Here is a 7,790-nt window from a genome sequence, read left to right as displayed (position 1 = left end):
CAAAGCTCTAAAAGTTAAGTAATTAGCCCAAGGCCACACAATAGGAGACACTGACATGAAATGTTATGCCTTATGCCTTTACTCACCCTATTTCCTCAGCCTGGAATATCCATTCTCCACTATCCAAACCTACCACTTCAAGTCACAGCTAAAATGCAGCCTCCATGAAGTCTTCCTTAATTCTCCATGTTAGCTTCAGCCACTCCCTTCCCATCTGCATGTTCTGCCTCTATTACAGGACTTCTTTTATTCTGCTTGCACTGTAGTCATCTGCACAGGTCTTCCCCACAAGTTAAAAGCTTATTAAGGGCAAATGGAGTTCTTTGCCACCTCTTTACCCATGACCTCTGATACAATGCCTCACTATGAAACAGACTGCCAAGCTGGCTTCAGGAATGTTTCATACAACTCTGCTCTGTGGGAACTCCTGCTCTCCTTTGCCCCCAGGTCCTGCTCCTGAGTCTAGGCTCTCTCAGTCTGTGCTTCCTCTCCCAGGGGAGCTACAGTGCCATGCTGAAGGGGATATAATGACCTTCTGGGGACTGCACTAAGATCCCATGGAGAGCAGAGTGCAGAAAAGAGAAAGTAAGATCACATTTCTTCCTTAGATGTTCATTTTTTTTAATCAAAATACTGCAAAACTTGTCTAGACTTTCTGACTCAGAAACTTAAACTCCCTTTTCTTAAGGGTAATCAAGGCCCCAGATGATCCTTCATCTGTATCAAGCCTGAGTCATCATCAATGGAGTAAAATTGTCATTCCCTTCTAATTTATCAGCTACTGTTATATATTTCTGTACTAGAAATGGAACTTGTTTCTATTTATACCCAGAGTGACAAATCAAGTTGGCCACTGAAGTAATGAAAAAGCATGTATCTATTTGCAATGCAACTATACATGTGACAGAGAAAGACTCTACAAAAGAATAGTAAGGAATGAATCCAGGATGGGCCTTACGTAACCAAACAACACTTTAAGAGCATAGAGGTACCATGAAGCCAACGTGGTTACGTTCAGGGTAGTCATAAAGTGTGGAATGAACAGTCATGGCTGTAAAAATCCCAGTAGTCATCCAGTCCAACCTCTTCCCTTTGTAGATAAGGAAAGCTCTGAGATGTGTAGAAATGTTGTAGGTCACACAACAACTAATTAGGGTCAAAGCCAGGTCCAAGTCTCTTGCCTTTCCAACCACACTGTGTGCCACACCTGCCATTCCCTGCTCTGTGCCACAGTTGCTTTAATCATGGGTCCATCCTCCCCAGCAGCCAGGAATTCATAGCAAAAGGAGGGAGAAGAGAACCATGCACTGGGCATAGGACCTTTGCTATTAACTATTTGCATGCATAATAAGTCAGCTTCCCATCATAGTGGATGCTTATATTGATATTTATAAAAAAATGCTTTGAAAAACTATAAAGTACCATATAAATGTTAGATGTTTAATGTAACTATTTCATGATTTCTATCTGGGATGTTAACTCAACAGTTTATTATTGGCCTTCTTATTTTCATAGCTAATATATCTTTATATCTGGAATCAGAATTTGGCCAAAATGAAAGCATCTGATTAGGTTCTTGATTCACCTTATTGGAAAATTCATCTCCCAGAGAGTAGAGAATGTGGTAAGAGGAATACTAATCTAGACACAATTCTGTCCAAGAAGGAATCAGTTATGTGAAAGAGGAATTTTGAGATAAAATACATGTCACCTTGGAGTTTGTGATGGAGAAGGGAAAGATAGTTATAGTGGTAGTCAGAATAGGTTAGGTTATTCCACAGTAACAAACTCTGAAATCTCAGTGACTTCACACAATTAAAGATTTGTTTCTCACTCATGCAATGTCAAATGCAGGTTGTTCTAGTCTCATACATTTGCAACCACACCTCATCCATTTGTAGCCCCACCATCTGGAATATGTGACTTCCAAAGTTGCTGCATCAGAGGACGTTGGAGATGACTGAAGCACACACTGGCCCTCGATTGCATAAGCCTAGAAGTATAACACATCACGTCTCACTTCCTGCTCACTGTGCTTTGGCCAGAAAAAACCATGTGTCCCTAATCCAACTCTGTAAAGGAGACTAGGAAATGAAGACAGACATTTATCAAGTAATCCCATAAATGGATATTTGGTAAGGAGAATCTACCACATACACTTTCCCCAGATTTCAGGAAAGCAAATATTGAAATGCTCAGAGTATCCCATTTGTATAAAAACAAATCTATATATGCCTTGAAAAAGGAAAGAATGAAAGAAAATACACCAAAATAGTAATAGCGAATACCTCTAGTTATTTAATTTTTTGTGGGTTTTATTTTCTTTTTATATTTTTTATATTTCCCTAGCAATATTTAATAATCATGTTTTAGAATCCAGAAAAGTAATCCAAGTTGTTTTTTAATTGTGAAACAAGTTCAGACCAGAGACAACTATGACTCCGTGAGGAAAATGACTCAAAAGAAAAGGGAATTTCTTTAAAATGCACTTCTGATTAGGCAATTACAATTAGCCAGCAAGAAGAAAAGTGAGAGACAGGCACAGACATGACAGCGGTCACAAAGAAGCTCTCTGATGAACTCTGATTTTTAAGTGCATCTGTGAAAGAGGGAAAGACAGTGTGCCAAGGGAGAAGCCAACGAGAGGGCACAGCCCTGTGAACTACCATCCCAAAAGAAGAGAGAAAGGGAACTTAGAAACAAAAAACGCACATAAATTAGGGAACAAATAAGTAAGGCAAAGAGAGAGAATCACAGCTAACTGGGGATGTGGTGGCTCAACATGAAGCTGTTCCTTCCCACTACAGGCTTCTGCCAACTTGAATTTACCTATTCCAAGCCACAGCCATCCCTCTGCCGAGTTCCCAGAGCACTTGCCCAAAGTTTACCCAAAGTTGAATGGGTAAAGACCTTAGTGAGCTCTACACAGGGCCCTGATTATCTAGCTCTTACCTCCTTCACCATCCTCATCTTGCCACTCCACTGGCCCTCCCTCTCTGAGCTCCAGCCTCAATGCCCGACTTTCACTTATTTGACCCCCACAGCCTTTGCTCAGCCTGGAATGTACCCTCCCCCCTCTCCAGTGAACTACCCACTCCCAGTCTAAGACTAGCTTCTTTGTTCATGCCTTTACTAAACTTATCTCAGTTTGTTTATCTGCTTATTTAAGGGATTATTGTTGAATGTCTTCACTGTCAGCTTCCAGGAAAGCAAGAACCATAGCTGGTTGTGCTCACTGAATGGGGTTTCATTCTTTTCAGCCGCTTTTTCACTTATAGGTGAGAAGTCATGGGAGACATTGTTTCTCTACCTTAACCCTCTTTACTTAGGAGCCAGTGTCACTGGGTAGTATGGTATTTTGAACCAGAAATCATGAAATGGAGTTTTCATTTTTGCTCCCACTCTCACACAAACTCTCCAAGTGACCTTGCAACCTTGACAATTCCCCTCTCTGAACCTGCTTCCTCTTTTATAACATGAAAGTTTAACCTAGATAGTGTCTGAAGTGCATCCTTCAATATATCATTCTAGATCCTTCAATAGAGTAACAAGACAAAGCAGAAAAACTTAGAAATTAAAAAGAGCAAAGAAAAGGAAGAGGTCACACTAAGGAAAAGAGACAGCCCGGTAGTTGCTTGAGCCTAAGCTCTGGTGTCTGAATCACATGTCAGCAATTCGGTAAACTTGCAATCTTAGACAGATTGGTTAATCTCCCTGGACTTTGACTTCCTCTTCTATAAAATGTGACAAGAACACCTACCTCACAGATTTAATGTGAAGATTAAATGAGATAATGTATTAGAACACCGGGAAGACTATGTTAGGTCCTTTCCTCCTTCCCATCCCACTTACTGTCACAGAATTTAAAAGCAGGTTATAATTAAATAGGGGATGAATTGAGACAAAAGGCTCAATTGTCTCTGTATGTAATAATGGTTTATGCACACTTCATTCCTCTGAAGATGCTTTCTACAACCTAAAAACAAATAATTGCATCCCCTGAAAAATTCACAGGGAAGAGTTGTGTTTACTTTTTCATTCAAGCAATGCTGTCAGATCCAACTACATGCAATGATTTTAAAGTTGCTTCCAAAGATGTTTACGGATGTTTCTTGTCTTCATGGTACAATGGCAAGAGCATGACTAAAGTCCATATCCAGACTCCACCACTGACCATGTCCTCAACTACGTTGATCACCTTCACCCTTTTCCTGTATGTCACAGAATAAAATGAGATTCCTCATTGAAGGAGGAGGAAAGAGAGAGGGGGGATATTTCAAACCATTTCTTTTTTCATCTTTTAAACAAAAAAATCCTAGAATCAATAAACGACAGGGTGTTTGAGGCTGAAAAGACCTTTAAGAATGATCTCTTTGGTACAAAAGTAGGGACCCGAAAAGGTACGTGCACCCCAATGTTTATAGCAGCAATGTCCACAATAGCCAAACTGTGGAAAGAGCCAAGATGTCCATCAACAGATGAATGGATAAAGAAGATGTGGTATATATACACAATGGAATATTATGCAGCCATCAAAAGGAATGAGATCTTGCCATTTGCAACAACGTGGATGGAACTGGAGGGTATTATGCTGAGCGAAATAAGTCAAACAGAGAAAGACATGTATCATATGACCTCACTGATATGAGGAATTCTTAATCTCAGGAAACAAACTGAGGGTTGCTGGAGTGGGGGGTGGGGTGGGAGGGATGGGGTGACTGGGTGATGGACACTGGGGAGGGTATGTGCTCTGGTGAGCGCTGTGAATTGTGCAAGACTGTTAAATCTCAGATCTGTACCTCTGAAACAAATAATGCAATATATGTTAAGAAAGAAAAAAAGAAGAAGAAGAATGTAGCAGGAGGGGAAGAATGAAGGGGGGGAAATCGGAGGGGGAGAAGAACCATGAGAGACGATGGCCTCTGAAAAACAAACTGAGGGTTCTAGAGGGGAGGGGGGTGGGAGGATGGGTTAGCCTGGTGATGGGTATTGAGGAGGGCACGTTCTGCATGGAGCACTGGGTGTTATGCACAAACAATGAATCATGGAACACTGTATCTAAAACTAATGATGTAATGTATGGGGATTAACATAACAATAAAAAAATTAAAAAAAAAAAAAGAATGATCTCTTTGGGGTGCCTGGGTGGCTCAGTCGTTAAGCGTCTGCCTTCGGCACAGGTCATGATCCCAGGGTCCTGGGATCGAGCCCCACATCAGGCTCCCTGCTCAGCAGGGAGCCTGCTTCTCCCTCTCCCTCTGCTTGTGTTCCTGCTCTCGCTCTCTCTCTCTCTGTCTCTCTGTGAAATAAATAAATAAAATCTTTAAAAAAAAAAAAAAGAATGATCTCTTTGAGCCCCGCCACTTTTCCCATCACTTGGTGTTTGGTGGAGGTAAGAGACTTGAACACCTAAATGCAGTGGAAAGAGAAGATTGGACTTAGAACAGAAACCTGAGTTTAGAGTGCTGGCTCTGCCAGTTTTGTGACTATAGGTTGGCCACTTAACATCTTCAAGGGCCCTCAGCTGTGAAAAGAGATAGTAATCAGTACCTCTGTGGGTTAAGTGTGGAGCCAGTGAGACAATGCAAGTGAGAGCTCTTTGTGAAGTATAAGGCAGTTTTCAAATGAAAAGCACCACCATGATTCTTTGGACCCGCAACCTCCAGGTTTATAGGGTGTATCCACTCACCTACCAAAATATATCATCTCATCTTGCATATCTAATTTTGTGAATCCTGAAAGAATGCTTATGTCTAACAAAAACTCTGGCACAGAATAAGTATACAATAAATTTTTTTTCTGTATGATCTAGGTGGAAAACGACTAAAGTTTTTGAAGTCTCCTCAGAGTCAAGAGGTGGGTGCTTGAAGCCCCCAAAGTTCATGTCACAGGACAGCCCCCAAAGACCCCCTGGGCTCCAGTAGAGTTCTACCTAGCATGTTTCTCTCTCCATTCCCCAGGAGGAGGTGGTCCGATGATGAGGCTTACTTACAAGTCAGTCTTGGTACACACATACAGAAAAGTAGGTTCCCCAAAACAAAGTGAGGACTTCCCACTCTCTAAACCTCACCCATGTTGTTCTTCCTTTAAAAGCCAGTTTCCAAAAAGGTCATATGAAGGAAAAAGAGTGAAACCTCAACCTGAGTTGGTGGTCTAAAAAAAATTCCAACTGTCCTTGAGAAATTCAACAACCACATTCAGGGAATTCTAATCTTTACAACAGAGGAGGGCCCAAGGCCAGGACAGGTGTTACCACTAATGGTAGAACCAAGGATGTTTTCCTGGATTACCAAACAGATACTATATATTCCTCCCAGAAACTAAATATCTTCAGGGTTTCAAGGGAGGCCTTCACCTGAAAATGTCCTCCCTGTTGAAGTTTTCAAACCAATATTTTCATAAGAACTATATTTTCTTCAGTGAACTAAGGCATTACAGTGATGCCTATACGGGTTCCCAAGTGACAGAAGCCATTATTAGCATTGTTATTATTTTTGCTTAGTTGCATCTCCATAGCAGCCCACATTCACAATGTGCTTTGCAATTGTTTCTTGGTAATAGTCCTCACAAGATCTCTGGGAGGCAGAAGGAATAACCAGGATTAATATCTGTGTTGCCTGAAGGAGAACCACGGGCATAGAGAATTGGCTACCATCACCATTCAAACAAGGATCCATCCTGAGACACCCAAGATATGCCCCAATCTGGTCCTAAATTTACACTGTCTACATCTAGGATACATTATTTCTGTGGCTCTTGTTTGTAACTATTGTGACCAGGTCTATGACCAGGAGGATCTGGACCGGCAATAGAATCAGAATCAGAGATTTTGCACTTAGGATAGACCTTAATGATCATCTAACCAAACCCATTACTTACCATTAAACAAGACTAGAGAAAATACTTTACCCAACTCACACAAGTCACTTCACTCCCAGTTCTGAATGGTCTTGCCTTTTTATACCATGTTACATTGCCATGCCTCATCTTTCTCTCTTTACCTTTTTGTTCCCCTCCTCTACCCTCTTTTTCCATCCGTTTTCTTCATTTAAAATTTACATGGCTAAACTCCAAACAGGAAACCTTCAACATTTATCTGCCAAGAGTCTGATATTCTACCACCTGAACTGGGCCAGCCTCAGGATACCAAAAAAAAGTCTTTGATAATAACAGCCAGGCAACACTGATGTAGTGTCATATGTAAGAGTCCCTCCCCTTCCCTTAACCTCTATTCTCAAATCCAGCTACCAGATTTTGGCCAGGGCTTTGCCCATATTTCCTTGAGTCTACAGCTATCCTCACACACCTTAGGTTTATTCTAGAAAAGACCAGACTTCCCTTTGGGCCCTGATAGAGGGCCACTTTGCTGTAACATGGCCAGGGCAGGGAGCTCTCTCCTAAAGCCCTGTCACTTCTGTAGGAACTGGGTTAACAGTATTCAGAGGAGTAAGAGGATTATCACTTCTCTCTCCCCTACCGGGCCCTAACCAGGAGGTTGTCTCCCCATACTCAGAGTGATTTATGCCTATTCAACAAATGTCCCTCTTCAGAAAAGATGGATCATCTTCCCTCACAGCTAACCCTTATTTGCCAGGGGCTGCCAAGCATTCCATCAATTCATACTCAGCCCCCGGGGTACAAAAAACAAATTAAGCTAAAACACAAACTACAGTTCCTAAGCTCCTCTCCAACTCCAGCCATCTAGAATTCTGATTTTAGGAGTTCTCCCTTCCTCCCTACCATATGTTTTTAGAAAGTTACATTTCCTGCCCTTCTTCCCTTTTTCTAAG

Source organism: Phoca vitulina, unplaced genomic scaffold (genome assembly GCF_004348235.1).
Source record: "Phoca vitulina isolate PV1807 unplaced genomic scaffold, GSC_HSeal_1.0 scaffold12, whole genome shotgun sequence".
NCBI classification, from domain to species: Eukaryota; Metazoa; Chordata; class Mammalia; order Carnivora; family Phocidae; genus Phoca; species Phoca vitulina.
The sequence above is the reverse complement of the archived record's forward strand: the minus strand, read 5'-3'. Positions refer to the sequence as shown.